Below are 14,070 nucleotides of genomic sequence, written 5' to 3' on the forward strand. Positions count from 1 at the left end.
GGCTGCAGGTACCACTCACTCACTGACCTCCAGACAAAGACCTCAACTCAATAGTCACACAACCTCCAGAAAACCTTCAGAGAACCTCCCTCGCCACGGAAACAGCCGTGGGGAGAGTAGTCTTTGTGTGGATGTCAGCCCCCTCTCTGACACAGTCCCCCTCACGCTGACTGGCCTTTTCCTCCAGATGAGAGATGGGTTGGCGAGGGAGGGAGAGAGAGAGGAGAGTAGGGCTCTTTGGCTCGCAGCGGCAGTTCCGCCCTTGACGCCTCGCTCCTCTGGTACTGATAAGAGCTGTCCGTCACCCTGAGAAAGGAAGAGAGAGAGGGAGAGAGAGAGAAAGAGAGAGAAAGGGAGAGGGAAAGAGAGAGAGAGGGGGAGAAAGGATGAGAAAGTCACAAGTCAGCATTAGTTATACCAATTCTCTAGAATGAATTCCACCAGACCAGTACATTGTACGCCAAACAAATACAAAACCAGTACCCCTCGTTTACATCACAAACAAACTAATCAGCCCTCTTAGTACCTAAAGCAAAACACCATATATTTAGCACTAAAGACCGAACAAACCAGCACTCTCTGGGTATCAAAAACAGCTCATACCTCCAGGGGCTAGTAAACCTCAGCTAGCCTATTTCCCCAGGCACCTTGGAGTCCAGTATAATCCCTGAGTATCAGTCACTGCACAACTCAGGTGCTACCAGCTAGCTCTAAGCTGCGGTGCTCCCAACACCAGTGAGCTGTCTGTGGTTAGCTAGGTGGCAGTGCTGATGGAGGAGAAAGAGACTGAGCGTCAGAGTGATATTTGAGGCCAGGTTGTCAGAGAGGAGACTGGGAAGGCCCTAGTAATAGACGTGTAATGCTAAACTCTGATCGGGAATACACAGGGAAGAACTTCCAGCCCAACCCGGGCCTGGGTCACCCACAAACATACCTCCCGTAAACTCCCCATACCCACGCAGGTGCGCTCGCACACACACACACACACACACAGTGCCAAATGTTGTGTGTGATGTCCCCATTACTGTTAACAGGTGTGATTTGTGCAGAAGGATCAACAACTAAGTATACTGGACATCACGCTGCCTGCTTCTTCTTGATTCGTCTCACACCGAGGCTCGAACCTAGGACCTCTGCCCTGCTAGCACACGTGACTGCCCTCCTGACCAACCAGTCAGAGCAAGTGGCGACACTTCCGGCTGAGGAGTACATAAGCATCAACACAACTATTGATATACACACAAAGTTCAGTTGTGCTACAGGATAGATACAAAGCTCTTCTGTTCTCGGTAACTATTAGGAACACGTCTATAATACCATACAACAATATAAAGTGCTCAGTCTCAATAATTAACGAGCATTGACACACACACACACACACACACACACACACACACACACACACACACACACACACACACACACACACACACACACACACACACACACACACACACACACAGCCATACCTCCCAAACTGTGATTCTGCACCACCAAGCTCCTTGTAGCTGTCATTAGCACCCACCACCTCTCTGCATGTTACACAAAGCTCTCGTTAACATGATGGGACTTCCTGTAGTCTGACTCGTTAACCACACTTCCTGTTTCTGAGCTGTTCTGTGAAGTCACACAGGTGGGTCTCTCTCTCTGACAAACAAGAGAGAGAAAAACACTGAAATGTACCTACCATGTACCAACATGACTTAAAGTGACACTAGAGAGCCTGTGTGAGAGATTGTTGGATAGGGAAATGTTCAGTCACGGTCAGAACATGGAGAGTTCAGCTGCTTTGGTTGTTCTGTAACAGTAAGAGAACGATAGGTGAGGACCACCTCAGGGCATATTGTCGTTCGGTTACACTCTAATGAACATTTCCCTATCTATCCACACAACTTCCTCACCCCATCTCTCTCATTAGCCATCATCTCTCTCATATCTCTGACTCTCTCCCACTCTCTCTCTGTCTGTCCCTCTCTCTCTACCTCTGTCTGTCCCTCTCGTCTCTCTCTGTCTGTCCCTCTCTCTCTCTCTGTCTGTCTCTCTACCTCTGCCTCTCTCTCTCTTTCTGTCTCTCTCTCTCTCTCTCTTTGTCACGTCCTGACCATAGTTCTTATGTGTTTTGCTTGTTTAGTGTTGGTCAGGACGTGAGCTGGGTGGGAATTCTATGTTGTGTGTCTAGTGCGTCTGTTTCTGTGTTCAGCCTAATATGGTTCTCAATCAGAGACAGCTGTCAATCGTTGTCCCTGATTGAGAATCATATATAGGTGGCTTGTTTTGTGTTGGGGATTGTGGGTGGTTGTTTCCTGTCTCTGTGTTTGTGTTCTGCACCAGTTAGGACTGTCTCGGCTTTCACGTTTTGTTATTTTGTTATTTGTTAATGTTCACCGTTTATCGTCTGATTAAACATGTTGAACACTAACTGCGCTGCCTTTTGGTCCTCTCCTTCATCCCAGGAAGAAAGCCGTTACACTCTTTCTGTCTCTCTCTCCTTCTCTCTCCATCACTCTCTCTTTCTCTCTATCTATCTATTGAATTCTCTATCTATCTATCTCTCTCCCTCTTTCTCTCTCCCTCTTTCTCTCTCCCTCTTTCTCTCTCTCTCTCTCTGTCTGTCTGTCTGTCTGTCTGTCTGTCTGTCTGTCTGTCTGTCTGTCTGTCTGTCTGTCTGTCTGTCTGTCTGTCTGTCTGTCTGTCTGTCTGTCTGTCTGTCTGTCTGTCTGTCTGTCTGTCTGTCTGTCTGTGTCTCTCTCTCTCTCTCTCTCTCTCTCTCTCTCTCTCTCTCTCTCTCTCTCTCTCTCTCTCTCTCTCTCTCTCTCTCTCTCAATTCAATTGGCATGGCAAGTTCATTATTACTTACATTGTCAAAGTATACAGTACATATAGAAGAAATATATATTTATTTATATATATATAAAATATATATATATAAATAAATGGTGGGACCAACAGCAATAATAATAATAGTAGTAGTGGACATGGGATTACCATTAATAACAACTACAACAACAATATTAATGAGAACAACAATACATTAAAGCAATGGTAGTAGACCAGTGTCAGCATGACTGAGAAGACACATGACATGGTATGAAAGACAAAACAAAACAAAATGGGAAATATTATTGACATTACATTGCACTTTCACTGGCTGTCCCTCAGGTTGTGGCAGGAGGACACATATTTGGCTGCCAAAAATGCACATTTTGGCTTTTCACCCAATAAATATTAGATTTTTTCTTCATCTTTTATAGTTTCAAATTCTTTGTATTGAATTATAATTTTGAGAAATAAATGTTCTCTTAGGTCTGAGTATTTGTCACAGTGTAATAGGAAATGTAGCTCTGTCTGTACCTCTCCCCTGGAGCAGAGTGAGCACAGCCTGTCTTCTCTGGGCAGCCATGTTTGTCTGTGACGACCGGTCTCTATAGCCAGACTGTGCTCACTGTGTCTGTACCTGGTCAGTGTTTTCCTCAGTTTTCTATCAGTCACAGTGGTCAGATAGTCTGCCACCATGTACTGTCTGTTTAGAGCCAAATAGCATTGAAGTTTACTTTGATTTTTTGTGGTGTCTTTCCAATAGGTGATATATTTTTCTTTTTGTTTTGTGATGATTTGGTTTGGCCAGATTTTCTGAGTGCTGCCCTGAGGCTCGATGGGGTTGGTTTGGGTTAATGAACTGAGCCTCAGAACCAGCTGGCTGAGGGGACTCTTCTCTTGTTTCATCTCTTGACATTGTAGAGCTGTGTGATGGAATGTTTTGGGGTCACTTGTTTTTAGATGGTTGTAAAATTCGATGACTCTTTTTTTCTATTCGAATGAGAAGGGGGTATTGGCCAAATTCTGTTCTACTTGCGTTATTTGGAGTTTTTCTTTGCACTTGCAATACAGTCTTGCAAAACTCTGCATGCAATATTTCAATTGGATGTTTGTCCCATTTGGTAAATTCGTTGTTAGCAATTGGTTCTATAACTGATTGGAAAATTTTGAGCCAGATTCTAATTGAAATTTAATGATCCTGTCACGTTCCTGACCTGTTTTCCTTGTTTTTGTATGTGTTTAGTTGGTCAGGGCGTGAGTTGGGGTGGGCATTCTATGTATTGTGTTTCTATGTTGGGTTTAATGTGTTGCCTGATATGGTTCTCAATTAGAGGCAGGTGTTTGACGTTTCCTCTGATTGAGAACCATATTAAGGTAGGCTGTTCTCACTGTTTGTTTGTGGGTGATTGTCTTCCGTGTCTGTGTATGTCGCACCACACGGGACTGTTTCGTTTTCGTTCGTGTATGTAGTCTGTTCCTGTTCGTGCGTTCTTCGTGTTATTATGTAAGTTCGTTTGTTCAGGTCTGTTGACTTCGTTTATTGTTTTGTAGTTTGCTCAAGTATATTTTCGTCTTCGTTATTATTATTAAAATCATCATGTATTCCACCTACGCTGCATTTTGGTCCAATCCTTCTCGCCTCTCCTCATTCGAGGAGGAGGAAAAATATGACGACCGTTACAGAATCACCCACCAACCAAGGACCAAGCGGCGTGGGAGAAAGCAACAGCGCACGAAGGAGGAATGGACATGGGAGGATGTTTTGGACGGCAAGGGTTGCTACACATGGGAGGAGATCCTGGCTGGAAGGGATCGCCTCCCATGGGAACAGCTGGAGGCGATTAGGAGAGCAGAGGCAACCGGAGAGAGGAACCGGAGTTATGAGGGTACACGACTAGCACGGAAGCCTGTGAGTCAAGCCCAAAAATTTCTTGGGGGGTGGCTACAAGGGAGTGTGGCGAAGTCAGGTAGGAGACCTGCGCCAACTCCCCGAGCTTACCGTGGAGAGCGAGAGTACGGGCAGACACCGTGTTATGCGGTAGAGCGCACGGTGTCTCCTGTACGTGTGCTTAGCCAAGGTGCGGGTTATTCCACCTCCCCGCACTGGCAGGGCTAGATTGAGTATTGAGCCGGATGTCATGAAGCCGGCCCAACGCATCTGGCCACCAGTGCGTCTCCTCGGGCCGGCATACATGGCACCAGCCTTACGCATGGTGTCCCCGGTTCGCCTACATAGCCCAGTGCGGGTTATTCCACCTCCCCGCACTGGTCGGGCTACGGGGAGCATACAATCAGGTAAGGTTGGGCAGGCTCAGTGCTCAAGGGAGCCAGTACGCCTGCATGGTCCGGTATATCCGGCGCCACCTCCTTGCCCCAGCCCAGTACCACCAGTGCTTACACCACGCACCAGGCTTCCTGTGCGTCTCCAGAGCCCTGTTCCTCCTCCACGCACTAGCCCTGTGGTGCGTGTCTCCAGCCCATTACCACCAGTGCCTACACCACGCACCAAGCCTCCTGTGCGCCTCCAGAGTCCTGTGCGTCCTGTTGCTGCTCCCCGCACTAGCCTGAAGGTGCGTGTCCTTAGCCCGGTACCTCCAGTTCCGGCACCACGCACCAGGCCTACAGTGCGTCTCAGCCGGCCAGAGTCTGCCGTCTGCCCAGCGGCGCCTGAACTGCCCGTCTGCCCAACGCCGTCTGAACTGCCCGTCTGTCCAACGGCGCCTGAACTGCCCGTCTGCCCAACGCCGTCTGAACTGTCCGTCTGCCAAGCGCCGCATGAACTGCCCGTCTGTACTGAGCCTTCAAAGCCGCCCGTCTATACTGAGCCTTCAAAGCCGCCCGTCTGTCATGAGCCTTCAGAGCCATCCGCCAGACAGGAGCCGCTAGAGCCGTCCGCCAGACAGGAGCCGCTAGAGCCGTCCGCCAGACAGGAGCCGCTAGAGCCGTCCGCCAGACAGGAGCCGCTAGAGCCGTCCGCCAGACAGGAGCCGCTAGAGCCGTCCGCCAGACAGGAGCAGCCAGAGCCGTCCGCCAGCCATGAGCAGCCAGAGCCGCCAGCCAGCCATGAGCAGCCAGAGCCGCCAGCCAGCCATGAGCAGCCAGAGCCGCCAGCCAGCCATGAGCAGCCAGAGCCGCCAGCCAGCCATGAGCAGCCAGAGCCGCCAGCCAGCCATGAGCAGCCAGAGCCGCCAGCCAGCCATGAGCAGCAAGAGCCGCCAGCCAGACAGGAGCAGCCAGAGCCTTCCGCCAGACAGGAGCAGCCAGAGCCTTCCGCCAGACAGGAGCAGCCAGAGCCTTCCGCCAGACAGGAGCAGCCAGAGCCTTCCGCCAGACAGGAGCAGCCAGAGCCTTCCGCCAGCCATGAGCAGCCAGAGCCGCCAGCCAGCCATGAGCAGCCAGAGCCGCCAGCCAGCCATGAGCAGCCAGAGCCGCCAGCCAGCCATGAGCAGCCAGAGCCGCCAGCCAGCCATGAGCAGCCAGAGCCGCCAGCCAGCCATGAGCAGCCAGAGCCGCCAGCCAGCCATGAGCAGCCAGAGCCGCCAGCCAGCCATGAGCAGCAAGAGCCGCCAGCCAGCCATGAGCAGCAAGAGCCGCCAGCCAGCCATGAGGAGCAAGAGCCGCCAGCCAGCCATGAGCAGCAAGAGCCGCCAGCCAGCCATGAGCAGCAAGAGCCGCCAGCCAGCCATGAGCAGCAAGAGCCGCCAGCCAGCCATGAGCAGCAAGAGCCGCCAGCCGGCCAGGATCCGCCAGAGCCAGCCAGCCAGGATCCGCCAGAGCCAGCCAGCCAGGATCCGCCAGAGCCAGCCAGCCAGGATCCGCCAGAGCCAGCCAGCCAGGATCCGCCAGAGCCAGCCAGCCAGGATCTGCCCCTCAGTCTGGTGTTGCCCCTCATTCCGGTGTTGCCCCTCATTCCGGTGTTGCCCCTCATTCCGGTGTTGCCCCTCATTCCGGTGTTGCCCCTTAGTCCGGTGCTGCCCCTTAATCCAGTGGGGTTAATTTGGAGGGTGGCCATTTGGAGGAGGCTACGGAAGCGGGGTTTGACTATGGTGGGGTGGGGACCACGTCCGGAGCCGGAGCCGCCACCGTGGACAGATGCCCACCCAGACCCTCCCCTAGACTTTAGGTGGTGCGCCCGGAGTTCGCACCTTGAGGGGGGGGGTTCTGTCACGTTCCTGACCTGTTTTCCTTGTTTTTGTATGTGTTTAGTTGGTCAGGGCGTGAGTTGGGGTGGGCATTCTATGTATTGTGTTTCTATGTTGGGTTTAATGTGTTGCCTGATATGATTCTCAATTAGAGACAGGTGTTTGACGTTTCCTCTGATTGAGAACCATATTAAGGTAGGCTGTTCTCACTGTTTGTTTGTGGGTGATTGTCTTCCGTGTCTGTGTATGTCGCACCACACGGGACTGTTTCGTTTTCGTTCGTGTATGTAGTCTGTTCCTGTTCGTGCGTTCTTCGTGTTATTATGTAAGTTCGTTTGTTCAGGTCTGTTGACTTCGTTTATTGTTTTGTAGTTTGCTCAAGTATATTTTCGTCTTCGTTATTATTATTAAAATCATCATGTATTCCACCTACGCTACATTTTGGTCCAATCCTTCTCGCCTCTCCTCATCTGAGGAGGAGGAAAAATATGACGACCGTTACAGATCCTTATAATGGCATAGAATGCTGTTGATTTCAGTGTTGTGTAGGGTGATACCAGGTGCTGCCGATTCTTCTAATGTTTTTGCCAATTCATGAATGTAGATGTTAAATAGTGTTGGACTTATTGGGCAGCCCTGTTTCACTCCCCGTCCCTGAGAGAAGAAGTCTGTTTGCTTGTTGCCAATTTTAACCGCACATTTATTTTTAGTGTACATTGATTTAATAACATCATATGTTTTCCCTCCAATACCACTTTCTATTAGTTTATAAAAAAGACCTTTGTGCCAAATTGAATCAAATGCTTTCTTGAAATATACAAAACACGAGTAGATTTTGCCTTTGTTTTGGTTTACTTGAGTGTGGAGGGTGTAAATGTGGCCTGTTGTACGATAATTTGTGAGGATAATGTTTGTGAGGATAAAGTGAGGATAATGTTGAAGAGTTTGAGTAAAGCCAATTTGAATTTGTGGTCTGTATATTTGATCATTTCATTTAAAATACCCTCAGCACCACAGGCCTTTTTGGGTTGGAGAGTGCATAGTTTTTCCAATAATACTTCTTCTGCAATTGGGGTATCCACAGGATTCTGATAGTCTTTGACTGCTGATTCAAGGATTTGTCATTTTTCTTGTATATCTTTTTGTTCTGGGCTCTTTGTTATATTGCTGTAGAGGTTTGCAAAGTGATTTCTCAATATATCCCCATTTTTGATAGCCAATTCCTCCTGATGAGGTTTGTTTAATTTATTCCAATTCTCCCAGAAGTGGTTTGATTCTATGGGTTCCTCAATTCCATCCAGCTGATTTCTAATGTGCTGTTCCTTTTTTGTTCAGCCTACCATTGACTATGTACAGACCCAGTGTTCGACAGAGCTTCACGAGCTGTACTCCATTTTTGTTTTTCAATTTGTCATAGTTGTTTCTGTGGGGGTATGTGGGGAGGGAAAGGTTGTTGCTTCCTGGTAGGTGTTTATCCCCATGACTGTTAATAGTGTCTTGTTCTTCTGCTGTTCTAGCATTCAGGTCTCCACAGACCAGTACGTTGCCTTGGGCCTGAAAGTGACTAATTTCCCCCTCTAGAATGGAGAAACTCTCTTCATTGAAGTAGGGTGACTGAGAGGGGAATGTATGTGGCACAGAGGAAGACGTTTTTGTCTGTCAAGATAGCCTCCTTGTTGATTTTTAACCAGATAAAGAATTCTCCTGTTTTGATCAATTCGATTGAATTAATTAGTTCAGATTTATACCATATTAGCACTCCCCCTGAGTCTCTGCCCTGTCTGATTCCGTTTAATTTAGTGGATTGTATGATTATCTCCCTATAACCTAGTGGACAGCCAGTGGAAACATCACCTCTGCACCATGTTTCCTGTAGTACTACAATATCAATATCATCAATTTCTTTCAGGAAGTCTGGGTTTCTGCTCTTTAGCCCAAAAGCAGAGGACTTCAATCCTTGTAAATTCCAACATGCAACGTAAAAAGATTTCATAACTTTTTTTTCTTTACCTTCAAAAAATGAGACAAACACTCACAATCCAACAAGAACTGTTAGAATAGGATTTTTCAATTAACGTAAACTCTTATTATGCAAATGTGATTTGTTTATCATTTAAGATAGCATTTGTGTCATGCCACGTGGGTGGATGTAGTGTGAGGATGGTGGAGATCTTGTGCTCATCTTACCATGACCCTCGGCCTATCACATGTGAGCATAGTAGACTCAGCATTTGTTTAATGTCACTCATTTCATTGGTGGGGCCTGTGGTGAGGAGGGCCTGAGCCTGCTCTGCACTGAGGGGGTCGCTCTCCTCCTGGGGCGTGTCCTCCTGCGTTGTTGGTTGGGCACCACACCTTTCTCGTTTTGTGTCTAGGGAAAAGTTTCTTCTCCTGAACAAACTTCCCATTTGAGTCCATCAACAGGACGATGTCAGCCAGTGTTTATTCTGGACTGGAGGGGGTAGAGGGGGGGCTCGTGGGTGTTGGAGCTGGGGTGTGGCTGGTCTGTGCCGGTGCCACTGTCAGTGGGAGGCTGTTCTGTGGGCTGGGGAGGAGGCATGCAGCAAGCAGGGCTGGGGAGGCCTGGCTGGTTGAGGTGACCTCCTCTGCTGTGTGAGGGCAGGTCATAGGGTGGTGATCTAGCTGCTCCTGCAGCCTGTCCTCTGTTCTCTTTCTCTCCTGTAGCTCCTCTCTTAGTGTGGTCAGATCGTTATTACTGTTCTGCCTGTCTTTTTGGAGCTCTTTCACCTCCTGTGTTAGATCAGCCAGCTTTCTCTTTAGTCCGTCTCTCTCTTGCTGAACCTCTTTCAGTTGTGTTGCAAGGCTGCTGTCCTGCTCTATCCGCACCTTGGTTAGGAGCTCCTCTAAGGTGTGGTTGTCTGGTTGCTGTTTGCTCACGCTCTCCCTGAGCAGGACCACCTCCCCCTCCAGTTTGGTGAACTCATCCCTCATGGCAGCCATGGGGGTGAGGAGGGCCTGAGCCTGCTCTGCACTGAGGGGGTCGCTCTCCTCCTGGGGCGTGTCCTCCTCTATGGTGGGAAGAGAGGTGCTGGATGTGCCTTTTTGGGTGGGGCTAGTAGGGGTGAGGGTGGTACTGGTGGAGTTTGTCTTGTGGGAGGGCATGTCACTGGTGGTGTCCTTCTCTCTCTCCGCTCTCTCCTTAATGGTCTGAAAGTCTGTTTCAAACAGCCTAAGATTACCTTGCACCATGACAGTCCCAGTCTTGTAGAGGTTGATTGTTATCATGGTGCTGTCAGGGTCGTCTTTCTCTTTGACTTTCAGCTTCCACCCATTACAGATTCCCTTTTTCTTTATGGATGGGTAGTGAGAGCAGACTGCTGAGCGCCATGCATTTGGCTTGTCAGTGAGAAAGATGAGATTACTCACATCACGTGTTTGTAGAGGTCTGTGAAAAGGGTTTCTGGCCTCCCCTTTAGTAGTTTCTGTTTAAAAGCTTTCCTCGTTGTGTCATTTTTGACCTCTGGAGGGTAGAGAATGGATTCAGTGCTGAGGGGAAGTGGGGACATGGTGCCTGTGGGCTCTGTTTTGCTGCTCTGTTGCCATAGCAACCGGTTTGTTTGTTTGCTGCTGTTGCTAGCTAGCTCTAATTTAGTTTTTAAAAAACAGCAAAAAGAGTGACAAATCTTTACCAAAAAAAACAGAAGATATGTTTAAAGTTAGTCCGTAATCCTTTTTGGTTTACTCACTCAGTTTGGTCGTTTGATGTAATTGTATTAGCTCCCCTTGCTAGGTTTGTTCCAGCTCATTTCTTCTGGCTAGCTTGTTAGTCTGTTGGCTAGGTTTTTGTTGTGTAGCTAACGTTAGCTAGCTAGAGTCAAAACTTCTTAACTTGAGGTGCAAAGTTACTTTTTTTCTAGTCTGAATGAGTAGAGTTGTTGTTGATCACTTGTCTGGAATTCTTTTTCGATTAGAGTGTTTATCTCATTCTAAAAACTAAAAAAATATGAAATATATCAGGAGCTCATATTGAGCATGTCTGTCTGTCTGTCTCTCTCTCTCTCTCTCTCTCTCTCTCTCTCTCTCTCTCTCTCTCAATTCAAGGGGCTTTATTGCCAAACTAACTGAAATGGATAAAAAAAGTGAAATAAACAATAAAAAGTGAACAGTAAATATTACACTCACAAGTTTCAAAATAATCTCTCCCTCTCTCTCTCTCTCTACTGTGTTATAAGTGGCCCTAATTCCCATGTATTTATGCTGGAACAACAACAATGGGCCTTGTTACACCCAGATGTTCTTACATCAGATTAGCAACCCCAGTATTTCTGTTGTAAACACAATCACTTCATGTCCTGTATAGTTATGTGTTGGCTATGATGCTCTGTGGACACCTTAAGGGTCATAGAGGTTTAACACAAGATGAACTCTTTCAATACTGTTTCCCTGAACTACTCAACTGTGTGTGTGTGTGTATGCATGTCTCCCCACAAGCCCTCATAAAAGGCTAGCGATCTCTTTCATCCTGACCGCCACACACGCACGCGCGCGCACACACACACACACACACACACACACACACACACACACACACACACACACACACACACACACACACACACACACACACACACACACTGGAGATCAAACACAGTGACCATTCCATATGAACAACTTTTTCCTCAGTTTGACCTTTAGTGGACCTTTCATGAGGGTCAAAGAGCCTCCCATCAAACCTTCTTCTGTAGGCTCCACCATCAGAGAGGAGAGTGTGTGTGTGTGTGTGTGTGTGTGTGTGTGTGTGTGTGTGTGTGTGTGTGTGTGTGTGTGTGCGTGTGCGTGTGCGTGTGCGTGTGCGTGTGTGCGTGCGTGCGTGCGTGCGTGCGTGCGTGCGTGCGTGCGTGCGTGCGTGCGTGCGTGCGTGCGTGCGTGCGTGCGTGCGTGCGTGCGTGCGTGCGTGCGTGCGTGCGTGCGTGCGCAGCCAGGTCACCCATGATATAAGACAGTATTCAACGTCCATCCATGTCTGAGGCTGTTGGGAGATGACGTTAAAACTGGCAACTGGGGCAACAGTTAGCGCTGTTACCTTCAAGTAGGTTTCTGTTTGGCTAGGGTGTTATGGACAGGGATGGTGGATAGGTTGAAAGTTGTTTTTGAAATGTGGGTTTTAATCCTATCCTATCCCAAACCTTAACCCTTACCTCAACCAATCAGAGTTAATGCCTTAACTTAATCCTAACCTTAAAAATTCGGAGTTAATGCTTAAACTTAACCGTAAACACTTACACATTTTTTGGAAAAACTTTGAAATTTGATGATTGAAAAACATGGATAAACGTCTAATTCTAAGAATGTGGCTTTGACCCTTGAGGTGTACCTCATAATAACATTGAGTGATCACATCAATGGAGTACAAGTAAAACCGAGGAGAGCTTTGTCCATAAGTACAACTACTTAACTAATTCCTGGCTTACATTTAGAAACATAGTAAGTTTTACAGCACTGAATACGTGAAACATGACAATTATGTCAGCAAATAAGTGCCTATGGTAGGCTACTAATCCTATTACTCAACTCTACTCCACACATATGCATATTAGGCTACGATGCAGCATATCATTCATATTTCATTCATCGTTCTCTACCATTGACTATAGGCCTACCTCCTTTTGAAGTCTCTGGTGTAGTTGGTGCATGGATGGGAAGGTTATAAGTGCATGTCAATCAGGATTTAAAAAAAATTAAATTGTCTTTTAATTTATGCAGTAGCCTATATTTCAGACTAGTGGAATGATCAAAATACCCAAATAAATCAAAAATAAATATACAATGTTCTCTTCTATTACAGACTGGAAATCCATATGCAAATGATGAATAGGCATAACGGAATAAATGCATGCCTACCTTTAAAGGTCAAACTACAAAACACAACTTCTTTGGTGTTGCGGTTCATTTAAAGCTAATGTCGATCTTGCTGCTTCAGAGTTTTGTAATAACTGTGTCGAAGTGGCCTTGCGGAGGCACCAATGATCAGAATAAGTGCACCTCTATTTTACCACCAGCAGCACCACCGCAGAAATCAAGGTAACGCCCATTTACTATAAATCGGATTAATTAATGAAGAATTCAATGATGCCCCCATGTGGAGGGAAGTGGTATTACAGGTGTGCAAAGCACAGGTAGGCTGGAATTGATTTCCGCAATGCGGAATAATTCGTTGTGCATCTATGGTTGAATATCCCAAAAAGTCAGAGTCTTTTCAGATCCTGAACTCCCCCCACTCAGGCTCGTCCGATTTACTACCAGTGTTTGTAGAAACATACCCCGTCGATCAGTTTATAATTGGGAAGGAAAATTCCCGAAAACCAGGGGTAGGCTATCACGCCAGAAAAGGTTCAACAGTAAAGGGTCATTGGAAGATGGACTATAATCCAGCTGTCCCGCAGCTGTTGAACTGCTCAAATTCCCATCCCAGCTGCAATTGTGTTAATTCTACTCATATCGTGCATGTCAGCTGCATCCACTAGATGGCGATACTTGACTATGGAGTAAATGGTGTGTCTGGCGAAAGCACAACACATTATCCACAATGCCTAATATCTGGATGCAGATACTTAAACCACGTGGGTGTGGAGTGGGAGTTATGGGGGGGTGTAAATATGAGGTTTTAGATATATTTCAATGTTGTCTTTTACTTGACAAAAACACTTGAAAGAAGGCTATTCTATCACTGGTACAAATGACTGTTAGTTGTCTTCCGCCCAGCCTGTCAGCCTGTTAGTCATGCAAACCAGTTCTCCCACTCTCTCCAGCCTGCGTGTTCAGCCCAGTCAGTCTCTGAGTCCGGAGATAGGAGATAAGAGAGATAGCCAGGCTGGTCTGTGTGACTCCCCTACTACAGCCAATGCCATGCGTAAACACAGTACTGCGCTGGCAGTTTCATATCCATTTCTTCTGTTGTTCATTAGTCATGCTATTGTTATGAAAAATGTCCTATGACGTACTCTTATGGTGTAGGACATGGGAAAGGTCTCTCTATATCTCTTTCTCTCTCTCCATTTGTCTGTGGTATAACAAGAGATAGATTCTTTGGAAAAATAAAATACGAATAATTCTGCTCTACACTGGTAGTCAATGCCCCTTACTGTTAAAC

The sequence above is a fragment of the Salvelinus namaycush genome, chromosome 6, assembly GCF_016432855.1.
Source record: "Salvelinus namaycush isolate Seneca chromosome 6, SaNama_1.0, whole genome shotgun sequence".
Classification (NCBI taxonomy): Eukaryota; Metazoa; Chordata; class Actinopteri; order Salmoniformes; family Salmonidae; genus Salvelinus; species Salvelinus namaycush.